The sequence below is a fragment of the Oryza glaberrima genome, chromosome 2 (assembly GCF_000147395.1).
Source record: "Oryza glaberrima chromosome 2, OglaRS2, whole genome shotgun sequence".
NCBI classification, from domain to species: Eukaryota; Viridiplantae; Streptophyta; class Magnoliopsida; order Poales; family Poaceae; genus Oryza; species Oryza glaberrima.
In genome coordinates, this window is record NC_068327.1 from 16,647,759 (window position 1) to 16,660,678 (window position 12,920).

At 40.1% G+C, this 12,920-nt stretch overlaps 1 long non-coding RNA gene across 1 annotated transcript; it reads right to left on the bottom strand.

Annotated features, from left to right (window-relative positions):
- Positions 1-727: 727 nt before the first annotated feature.
- LOC127763634 (uncharacterized) lies at positions 728-3,700 on the bottom strand. Its single transcript, XR_008015730.1, has 4 exons — positions 3,030-3,700; positions 2,100-2,234; positions 1,920-2,011; positions 728-1,620 (listed from the first exon to the last, which is right to left on the bottom strand). It is a non-coding gene; the product is annotated as an uncharacterized LOC127763634 (long non-coding RNA).
- Positions 3,701-12,920: the final 9,220 nt, after the last annotated feature.

The window sequence follows — 12,920 nt, forward strand, 5'->3', positions numbered from 1 at the left end:
GCAAGATGTGTCTGTGTTTGGACATGAGATGATTAATTGGGTACGATTGGCTCGTCATCGGAGACTATACGATGACCATTTTTCTGAAGAACCTATACCTTCCTGTTCATTTTAGCCGCATGTGTGTATCAGTGAATAGAATTATTTTTTCAATCTTGATTTGAATTGGTGATGCACATATTAATTCTTATTTCTAATTATTGTGCAGGTTTAGAATGAGAAGACCTCTCTTTTACACATAATGAATTTAGTTAAAGCGCATGATGATTATTATGTGCAAAAGAAAAATATGGCTGGTATCCTTGGCTATCCTGTTTCAAAAAGGTAACATCAGTGTATGGATTTGATAAAGTATGGATGCGTTAATAATTATATTTATTTTGGAACAGACGTATTAATTCTGAAAGAAGGAAATCTCCTAATTAAAGAACATTACTATTTGCACATCTTGAGTCTTCACTCTTTGTTCTTTCTCTTTTGATGAGTCATGACCGAGCCGTCCTTGATCACTTAATCATGACTAAGTAATATACCCGTACTAACGTTACGGTGGCAGGATTTTAGTTAGTGCACAGACAACCCACAAACTTGTACTACCTCTGTACCAAAATAAAAGGGATTTTGGACGGATGAGACATTTCATAGTAAATCTGGATAGAGAATTTGTTCAGATTCATAGTACTATAAAATGTCCAATCCAATCAAAATCCCTTATATTTTAGGATGGAGAGAGTACAAGTATACAAGTCACGATGGTGCCTACGTGACTGTTTGACTCACATATCAGTCATATACAAAATAACATTAAAAAACATCTCTTTCTCCTCTCTCTCTCCACTCTACTCTCTTTTTTTTCCTACATGACTGATGACTGATATGAGCCCCCACTAACGCATAATCACTACACACAGCAGGTCAAAAATAATGGCAGCACATCCTCCTTGCCGTAGGTATGACTACATAAACATAGTCTAGGACGTCTTTTTCGGCAATCACACCACTTTACTGATTAAGTAGCATCACTACAGATCATCCCATGAATTCAGTTCGGGATCTCAAATCGATAGAAAATACAACGGGTGTGCTCATATTAACGAGCCAGATAATGCACCGCTGAATCACACAAGCGTTCAACATGTTTAAAAGAATAAGACAGGAACATAGCAGCGATCTCCTTGATAGCATCAATCTGGCAGCCAACTTCATAACGATCTTTCACAATTGAATGAATGCGATGAATGGCCGAGAGACAATCGGAAGCCACGATCCCCTTCAGCCTCCATCCCCTCAGTCCTCTCATTTCATGCACGGTCAGCTCAAATTTATAGAATTACAATAAAAGACCCAAGTCAAATTTGGCAGTAAAATCTTTATTTGTTTGAGGATTTAGAACCAGAGGACATCACCTTAATCTACAGCCTGCTCAGCTGCTCCTTAACCAGCACAGTGCAGCGTCAAGGTTGCATATATAGTGCCCTAACCCGCCAGAAGCTCAATCTTGTAGCCTAACCCACCAAAATTTTTGCAAGTGTAAATAAATCATCCACCTGACCACCTCCCAGAACGCAAACGCCAACATTTTGCTCAGTTGTCAAAGGAGAGTATATTTCCGTAGCACACCTTCAAATATGCATAAAGGGTATAAATGTATAAGAACATGTCATGTTAACATAAGATTTTTAGCTGCACAGGCAAAAATGTAAACAATATTGATGAACTTGGAGTGCAGCTCCCAATAATGCTGTACAAACAATATAGCAGAGTTGGGTTGATTGTGTGGTCAAGCTCTGGAAAGGTGCAAGACCAGTTCCTCGGCCAATCAAGATAATTGGTGAAAGTGAAGGATCAGCAGGATGTTTAAATTAAGTTCGATTTTTTTTTCAAATGATGACAAAGGTGCAACAACAAAAGGAAGTTACCTAAAATGAGACGACAGCTCACAGGTCATTGTGCTCATAGGCCACTCTTGAAATGCGATCTGGACTCCACAAAAAATTCGACGAGCTAATTCCTGCAAAAACCCAAAGAGTTAAGTACCAAGCGTATCTCCCTTTTTGGAGGCAATTCATGATCCAGTTGTTGTACTCTTCAGGCCTTACCTGGAGTGCAAGGTCCATTTAAGAATCAATCTGGAAGACAACATACCCGTCCTTTCCCCGTACTCTTTTAATCGAAATGTAACGTCCCTCAATACCCACAAGAGCTGATAACAAATCATCAATAACCAAAAGCTCCTGCAAATCAATAACAGATAGATTGGAGTTACACTTTTGAGTTGTTTGTGAAAGCTAAATTACTTCAGATAATTTTAAACATGTGCAAAATGAAGATATTATAATATTGAGCCTCATAGAATAGCTGCTTAAAGCAACATACTGAAAATGCAACTATTTTGTGACATTGTTATAACAAATATGCTGTACTTAGCACGGCATGTCAGTATGTAATGAACACCACCGACCAACAGACTCTGAGAATCACTCAAATTCAAAACAAAAGATTCGAGTTATGTAACAAAATATTTTATTATCTGAAACTATATCTACTCACACTACATTGACCACATGAACCAAGATATCAAAAGAAAATTCTAACTTAGCACCGTTACATAATACATATTGTTTTCTGAATTCGACGAAGTAGGAAGTCCAAAATAAAATATACAGTGTCCAATAACTTTCCTACCTCCAATTGCAATCCAGACTCTGGTCAACAACAATTTACAGTTCATGCACATGTAGAGAGAAAAAAACACGACGAATTCTTCCGAGTAACCCAAACCATTGAGCTCGAATTAGAAGTGTGGAACCGGAACCTAAACCCTAGCATCGGTCCATTAAAAAAGTAGTCGCTCGAAGCCAATTAAGCCAGCTAAACAATCTAAAAGTACAAGCTACCAGTACCTGCACTGAGAGGGATACCTTGTTGATCTGACCACAATATAGAGCACTCAAGAAATCTAGAACGCTCAAGACGTGCTCGATGAAATGTGTATGTGCTGCCAACCAGAGCTAGCAACTACTACTTACTTCTAGGTCGTCGGTGGCGCGGGCGTGGGTGTTCCAGCGGTGGCACGGAGGAGATCGGTGGCGTTGCCCTCGCTGGCGACGCGGACGGGAGAGATCGGCGCGGGCGGAGCAGATTGGTGAGGGAGTTCCGACGGTGGCGCGGAGGAGATCGGTGAGGCGGCCGTCACTGGCGACGCGGACGGGAGAGATCGGTGACTCTTGTCGGTCAGCGTGACCACTTGGGCCTCGGTGGTCGGCGATGAAGGAGAAGGAGCGGAGACGTGGCGACGCGGTGGAGAAGTTGCATGGGAAGACGTGAGCTAGCACCGAGAAATCGGGGAAGCGATGACTTGACGGCGAGGCGACGATGGTCGGCAGATGGGGTAGTGATGAGGCATGGTGGCCGTGGACGGCGATGCGGCAGTGGGGGAGGGGGATCGCGGGTGATGGCGAGGGATAGTCAGTGACCTATCGATGAAAACCGTCCGGCGGCGGCGCGGTGGAGAGGCGGGGGGCGACGGCGCTTGCAGAGGCGAGAGGCGGCGGCACGGTGGAGGGGCGACAGCGCTTGCAGAGGCGAGGGGCGGCGGCGCGGTCGAGGGACGACAACGACGATACGCGGGGAGAGCGAGGTAGCGGCGATGATGGCGGATGCGGTTTCCGTGGATGGGAACGGTGCGCGGTGGGAGGTGAGGGAGGTATGGTTCGTTGGATTTAATTCGGTGGATGATTCTCGTTCGTTGGATTTGATGATTGAGTAAGTAGGTGTAAGAATGAGATGGTGAATTATAGGGTAGATAGATAAGGTGAAAAATATACTTGTTCGGAGCCATGGGTTCCCAACACGTGCAGTGCGCTCGGAAAACGAAGCGGTCCATTAGAGCAAGTTAAATAGTATAGCCAATTGCTAGCTCCAAATCATCTGTAGCCAATGTAATAGCCAATTCATTCAATAGTTGCTTACTATACCATTAATATATGGCTCCATCTGTCATACACACATTACGTCTTGAATTCCATGCTGCAGCTGGCCACAGATCTATAGCCCGCTGCTCTTCTCTCTCTTCTTTTATCTCTTTAAAATATGTTTATAGCTGGCTTATAGTCTGCTATTCTACCTGCTCTTAGCGCGTGATTAATTAAGTATTAGCTAGTTTTTTTTTCAAAAATTGATCAATATGATTTTTTTAAGCAACTTTCGTATAGAAACTTTGGCCCTGTTTAGTTCCCACATAAAAATTTTACACACTATCACATCGAACGTTTGAACACCTAAATGAAGTTTAAATATAGACTAAAAAATAACTAATGGCACAGATTGCGACTAATTTGCAAGATGAATCTTTTAAACCTAATTTTTTTCATGATTTGACAATGTGGTGCTACAGTAAACATTTGCTAATAACGTATTAATTCTTCTTTATAAATTCGTCTCGTGGTTTGCCGATGGATTGTGTAATTAGTTTTTCTATTAGTGCCCGAACACCCCATGCGATACCCTATATATTATCCGATGTGACATACCAATACTTTACACCCCTGGATCTAAACACCCCTTTCTATAAAAAATACACCGTTTAACAATTTAAAAAGCGTGTGCATGAAAAACAAGGCAAAGGAGCTAGGAACCAGCAGTTCCGATCCCAGCAGTTCCACACACAGCAATTCTTTTTCAGGGAGTTGTTGCATGCTTCTCCGTCGTAGAATAAAATCATTGTTTATCCTCTGTCCTAAAAATGAATTAACCTTTGAACTATCATTACATCAAAGTTTATAAAAACAGATAATAAATATATTGAACTAGATAAAGTAAAGAATAATTGTATTTGGATTTAACAAATAAGGGGTATTTTAGTTTTTTTTAAAAAAATTTTTGTCTTGATATATTTAGGATGTATAAAAATTAAACATATTATGAGACTGATAGAGTATGGAGGACAAATGGTAGCTTAGCTATGAACCCACGATCACTACTAGTATCACGAAATTTTAAGAGTACTGCTATACGTACGATTCAGCTGTATAACATCGTAGAAAACGTGTCCGCACGATGCAACGGAAAAAAGACAAAAAAATTAAGGAAAAGTTGAGAAAGATTTACATTATGAAATTAATTGAAATACAAATTTTCTGAAATATCTAGGTATTTTTAAGTAGGTAGGAGTATAATTAAATTAATTTACAAGCAAAGTAAGTGTGAGAAATAAAACGATATGGTTGGATTTAATTTTTATTAAATTAACCATGGTTAATAACAAGCTTTGAAAATTTGTTGGAATTTCTAGAACTTAATTGCTAATTTTGATAATACAAACATTATTTTAGCATTTATTTAAATAAATCTAAATAAAAATCATCATTTCTCTGTGGACCATTTTCAGCTTTTTTTTTTTTCTTCAGCCCGCAACCGAGCGGCCCGCTTTTCTCTCTTCTCCTCTTCTTCGTCTCAGCCCGCAAGCAAGCGTCCAGCCCAAATCTAATAAGTCTTCGCAACTCCTCCTCTCTCTGTCATGTGGGCCCCCAAGCAAAAGTCTAGCCTAAGTGTTGTGTTAGACCCGCCAGCCCGTGCGTGGCCCATCAAGGGTGAACGGCCCAGCAGTGATGTGGCCCAACGATGGAGACTGGCCTAACGCGGGATCGATCTGACCCGTTCGTTTTGATGATGACTCAGATCGGTTCTAAATCAATAAAAACCACCGGTGCGAAAAAAACCCTAACCCTAATTCATTTTTCCCCTCCCACTTCCCCCACCATCGATTGCCTCTCCCCATTGCGCCGCCTCTCCCCCTCTGCTGCTCCCTCTCCACCACTTCCCCTCTCCCTCCTCCCACTGGCGGCGCCTCTCCCCCTCCCCTGTCCTCTCCCTAACGGCGGCGCTGCTCCCCATCCCCTTCTCCTCCCGTGTCGCCGGCACAGCGCGACGGCAGCGAGGGTATGACGCGGCGCAGCGATGGCGGGGGTACGGCGCAGCAATGGCGGTGACGGCCGTCCCTCCCCCTCTCCCTCTCCCCCTCCCCATCGGCATTGATGGCGGGGGTATGGCATGGCAACGGCCATGGGTGACGACGGCGGTGATGCCCCTTGCCAGCAAAGGGCCGGACGGACCCGTGCAGCTCCCACTTGTGGCTTATTGCTCCATGAATCCAGTATGTGATCCGAATTGAAATTTCCCGTTCGTTCTCTTTTGGATAACTGAAGGTGACTCCACGTGCGAGCGCCGACGGACGAAAATGGATGAAAAATTTAGGTGACTAATGCAAAGTTACCAATTTTTTTAAGTAGTTAAGATATACAACTAGAGATATATAATCATAGACCAATCAAAGAAGAACATGTTTATATATATTGCAGCCATTGATCAATTTTAATTGTATATGAGTCGGACGATTACGTGGTTTTAGGTTGTCACCGTCAGTGTTACTAAAGCTAGTCACAAGTTGAGAAGAAAACGGCACCCTGACGAGACAGCAGCAAAATGGGACTTAACTGGATGCGGGCAAATACAGGCGTTTACAGATGAAAAGATAGGAGGATTTGTCTCCAAATATGTATATATTTATTTATAGGAGTACCTTTAATTTTATAGGTCGATGTTAACATCAGCGGAGCACGACAATCTACGCTATCTCCTATCAGATAGGTTGAGATTAGCATCAGCCGTGTTTGTATTGCTTACGAGATCGATGGACCTGGGAGCAACGCATAGTAAGTCCCAACTGCAACTGCACTTTAGGGACTGCACAAGATCTCGTCCATTCAATTTTTTAATGGAAGGTCAAGATTAAATGCTATAATAGGCTTGCTATAATAATTTTATGCTGGATTTTCCGAACAAACAGTGTCTTATCAAATTTGGGCCTTTTACCTTTAGATTTGTATCCTACAGCTATAGTATGACTGCCTAAGTTGCAGTCATACTAAGGACTGCATAGGAACCAAATCCAGCAATATCTATCTAGTTGTCTAGTATGATGTGCACACTTTAGCAAAAGAAACAAACTACTGCCCATTCTCTTCTAACCTCGTTTTCTTTTAGATAGGGTGAACCAAAAAAATATTATATGGAGTAATTTCCCTTCAATGATAATGGTTGGTGGTTAGGATAAGATTGGATGCAAATTTAAACGAAAGGTGGTTATTGGTGGATGTAATACTTTAAAAGTAGATAGAATATTTTGTGATAAATTTTAAAACATCGAAAATAGATACATTTTTAAATAGGGGGGGCCGTATATAAATTTCAGGACAAAAGCTATAATGTATTATTGTCATCTCCATCTCACCAAATCCCATCATACTATCTCCGTTTCAGGTTATAAAACTTTCTAGCATTGTCCACATTCGTATAGATGTTAATGAATCTAGACACGTAATCTAGCATTGTCCTCATTCGTATAGATGTTAATATGTCTAGATTCATTAACATCTCTACGAATAAGGACAATGCTAGAAAGTGTAATAACTTGGAACGGAGAAAGTATTAGATAACAAAATCAGGTATAAAGCATCAATTCAAGCGATAAGGTCCCTCTTATTTGAACTTCATTGGATATAATAAAAGTATGGCTGCTGAGGCGGCAGTACTATGCATTTCTAAGAGCATCTCCAGCTGTAGAACTTATTTTGAAGCCCCTAAAATCCTATTTTACTATAAAGTTATCCCCTACTAACTTCTTAAGCTTAACATGCAAAGGTGTCACATCATTATCCACTAACAAGATGACACATCATCATCCACTAACAATCATCACATTTAAACATCATGCAAAACATGCTATATCTTTATAATTTTTATAATTTAAGAGCTTTTCAAATACAAACATGTTAAATTATCATCCAACGTAATTCACATAATGTTTCAATGTATATCTTTATTATGTTTTATGATATCCTATATACTTATATAATTCATCCTCACTTAGTTAGTGCTTAAATGATTAATCTATGGTCCAAATTATCTTTTTCCTTTTTTCCTCTAATTAAGTCATATCACATCATTTTTTTAGCCTTTAGATGATTAATCTACGGCCCAAACTATCTCCTTACTTTTCTTCTTCCATAGAGTCATACTACCTTACTTTTTACGTTTGAATCACCATTTTACATACTATTTAAATTTAAATTACCATAAACCACATTAATTTACTTAATCTGATGTTATCTAACTATCTTACACGTTATTTTTTATTGTTATTATACTAAATTCCCGCAGCAACGCGCGCGCGGGGTTTTACCTAGTTTAAATAAGGGCTGCCCCCGTTTCCCAAGGACCCAAAAACTACCTCCAACTCCAGAAGTAGCCCCTATTTCTTAGTCCCTACCTCCAAAAAAAATACAATCCATATACACTACGTTTAACACCACAATAATTCAAACATAAATATTTCTAATGCATATAATTTAACCATACTTAAATTCGCATACTTAATTTAACCATACTTAAATTTGCATACTTAATTTAACCAGGGTGGACAGGGGTGCCAGGGGGAGGGATATGGGAGGAGACAGAGGAGCACCGGGGAGGAGAGGGAGAGGCGCTGTGAAGGATCGCTGTGGAGGAGAGGGCACCAACCGGAGCGATTGAAGACACCGCTAGAGACAACACGCGCGGGAAAGAAAAAGGGGAAGTGCACTTGGGAATTTCTCCCGCGCTTCTCCCACCGGGGTGATGGTGACCATGACCGAGCCCTTAGTACTGGGGACTTGGGGAGGTGATTTGGGTGCCTTCCTTTTTTTGGGCTTTAGTAAGGGCCCCGTTGGATCTCAGTTTTTGGCATGAACTCTCAAAAATTATTTGAGGGCTGTATTTAGAGGCCCTGCTAGAGATGCTCTTAAGCATCATTAACAGAATGTGAAAAATCCACCCAAAATTTTGATTTGATTTTCCTAAACTGAAAATAGGAAGGGAAAAACCTCATCTCTCCAAGAGAAGGTCTAAATTCAATTTCCAAAAAGTAAAAGTGAGCCCTTCTATTAAACTACCAACAGAAATCTCCCATTTCCTCTATCACCGTACGGAAGAAGATCACGCTATCCTCCAGGCGATCGTCCATGCCCCGACGCCACGCCGATCTCCCTCGCGCGTGCTCCTTGCCCCGACGATGATTTTCCTCCCATGCACTCCCTAATCGACGCCGGTCTCCCTCCCTGATGCTAATCTCCCCCACCATCCCCTATCAGCTGTCCTTTCCCCCTCCCCTCTATCCCCCACTATTGCAGCCCCATCTCTCCCTACATGCCCTTATCGTGCTAAAAAAACAAATAGATGACTCATTGATGTAACTCCCTCCAAATGCTATTGGATGGGAGTTTTCGTCGGATGACGATGACAAATTTATTTTTGAGGCACTTCAACTAGTGTACGATCAAAACATGGAAGAACCGAAGCGAGGCAGGTCTGTTAATCGGGAAAGATTGGCTGGTCATTGGAGACTGTACAATGACTATTTTTCTAAAGAACCTACATACCTTCCTGTTTATTTTAGACGCATGTGTGTATTAGTGAATAATATTTGATTTCAATCTTGATTTGAATTAGCGATGTACATATTAATTCTTAACGCTTATTATTGTGCAGATTTTGAATGCAGAAGTCCTCTTTTTTTTTAACACATAATGAATGTTGTTGAAGCACATGATGATTATTTTGTGCATAAAAGAAATACGGATGTTATCCTTGGGCTATCCTGTTTCCAAAAGATAACAGCAGTGTCACGTATGTTACGCTATGGAATAGCTGCAGATACAGTTGATGAATATGTTCGTATCGGAGATAATACTCTTATTCAGAGTCTCAGAAGGTATATTGTAGCTGTTGATGAAGTTTTTAGGGACGAGTACATGAGGACACCACATGAGAATGATATAGCTAGGTTACTTGAAAAAGAGGATTTCCAGGAATGTTGGGTTCTTTAGATTGTATGCACTGGGAGTGGAAGAACTGCCCGACTGCATGGCACAATCAGTATAAAAGGAAAAAGTAAGTTCCTACTTTAGTTTTAGAAGTTGTTGGCTCATATGACAGATGGATTTGGCATGCGTTCTTTGGTTTACCTGGAACTCATAATGATATTAATGTGGTCCAACAATCACTATTGTTTGCAAAGCTAGCTGAAGGAAAGACTCCTAGAGTTAATTATAGCATTAATAGACGTGACTATACTATGGGGTATTATCTTGCAGATGGTATTTGTTCTTCATGGGAAACACTGGTGAAGAGCATCTAGCTGCCACAAGGCAATAAGATAAAATATTTTGCTAAAACACAAGAATCTGTTAGGAAGGACATTGAACAAGCATTTGGGGTGTTGCAAGCTAGCTTTGCTATTGTCCATGGGCCAGTTTGTTTTGGGATCCGTTGACTCTACGTCAAATAATGAGAGCTTTGTGTAATCTCGAATAACATAATTGTTGAGGATGAGCATGTCGATGGGGAAGATTTACATTATGATGAGATAAGAGAACATGTGGATAGTAACTGAATTTAAGAATGCCTTGCAAATTACGAAAAAAAATTAAAGACAAGGCAATTCACAACCAGTTACGAGAGAACCTCATTGACCGTTTGTGGCATCATCATGGAGATCAATATTGAACAATGTTATTTATTTAAGTTTCACTAAACTATTATATTATTGAGATTGTAATAATTAGAGATTTATATACTTATTAATTAGGTCTATATATATTATGTATGTAATGACATATGGAGATATATTTACTATTTTAATTTGTTCTCTCTGTTCAATCAATTTCCCCGCGTGTTTGTGTCAGTACAACACAATGCATTCCAGTCGCAGAAACATTCCAAATTTAATGAGTATGCTGCAAATTATGAAACTTTAGCAAATGTGCCCCAAATATCTGACAGTAGCCTGTAGTATTTGCATATTGATTTGAATAACCAAATACACATCAGAATCAAAATTCAGCAACAACTCCAGCAGCAAAATTCTGTACTACATTGCAGCAGCAGAAAAATTCTGCAACATTCCTACAGCAGCAGCAATTCCAGCAGCAGCAGTACATCAGCAGCAGGAGCAGCACAGCAACACAGTAGCAGCACACCAGCAGCAGCAACAATCAGCAGTAGCAGCACATCAGCATAGAGCAGCAGTAACACATCACCAGCACAACAGCAGCAGCCGCCATCAGCATCAGCAGAAATACACCATCAGACAAGGCTAATTCATTAAGTAGTCTTCAGAGCTAACAAAATATTAAATTCAAAATCCAACATCTCTAGACCTAACAAATATTAAACACATCCTCGCAAAAAAAAAAATTAAACACATGACATGTGTGCCAAACAACTAACAAATTTTGGTTGCTATTTGATAAGATGAAATTATGCTTGAGCCAAACGAAAAGACTCATAATACTATTCTTCACACTTCTATATTAGTCTTGCTCCTCAATGGACATCACTCTAGTATCTAGCCTCATAATCCTATCTTCTACTATCATTCTCTTGAATTGAAACATTTCTTTCTCCAAATCAATCTGCTGTTGATCAAGTGCGGATGCAACTTTGCATCTCTCCGCTCTTTGCCGCTCCTTCTCCACATCAGCCTCTTTCTTCTTAACCCATAAATGATCTAAAGCATCAGTTTGTGATTGGTCTGAGTGTTGATGCTGTTTTTCTTTCTCTTTCTTCCTTCCTGAAGGTTTTCCCAATAGCTGCATACCATTAGCTGCAACAAGATTCTCTATCTTGAGGAACGCAGCTCTGAAGACCTGAAGGTGCAGCTGTAGCAGGTCTAGATTGGGCATGGGTCTTCTGTTTCTTATTTATATTTTTCTGAGCTGCCTTCTGAATTCGCTATTCAATCCACTTTGGCTGGTCCTTTAAAAATGTGTAGCAATGAATGAACTGAAAAGACATATCTTTATTGTCTTCATTTTTATACAACACCTAGGCCTGCAAAAGCTACATATATAAATGCAAAAGAAAGTTAGGCTAAAAAGATTACTAAATGATTAATAAGAATGTCATATACAATAGTTCAATTATCAACTTGTGCTCAGCGTTGATGCCATTTTGAGGTCTCCTCTCGATACGACATACACAACCAACGAACTTATTGACACACTCTTGTATAGTGGACAAACAATACATGAGTGAATTTTGAGAGCGATCTGAAGTAGAATCCTTGTTTGCATGAAAAAAAAGTCAGAAATACGGTTCCAATATGTGTTTCGAGATTGATCAGAATCTTGAATAGCATCCGTACTAATATTTACCCATGCCGAGACCAATAGGACATCCTCCTATCTTGAATAGCATCCGTACTAATATTTACCCATGCCGAGACCAATAGGACATCCTCCTTCATACTAAAATTCTTAGATCTTTTTTGGTTTGGTCTCACAGATGCTTCCCCTTCCCCAACTTGTGACTTTGGATCTTCGGGTTGGCTACCTAGAGCACTCCAAGCATAAGTAGTGTCACCCTCATTTATCAAGTTTGTAGAATACGCACTTCCATCCATTGTTCCTGTTCAGGCCAAATAGTTCATCACCTTACTTATAATATGTTCAAATTTAGAATTCCAGCAAAATATAAAACAAAATTTGATGGACAACAGTTCCCATGTATCTGTATTGACAACCATATGCATATCCATGTGTCATAAACAATGACAAACTGAAATTTTTAGTTCACAGTCACTGAGTTAAATGGCGAAACTCAACCGACAGCCGGCAGTGTACAACAATGTAATTTAGTTCATGTATGCCTCATTTCTTGGAAATGGATGCAATGTTTATCGCGGTCAGCAGCAATGAGGAAGAAAAAATCAGTTCATGACACTTTATTCAGTTCATCAGTAATTGCAGTCAGCAAACACAACTGTTAATATAATTTTATCTGCTCAGTAAACAAATGGATGCAATGTAACTATCACATGGATG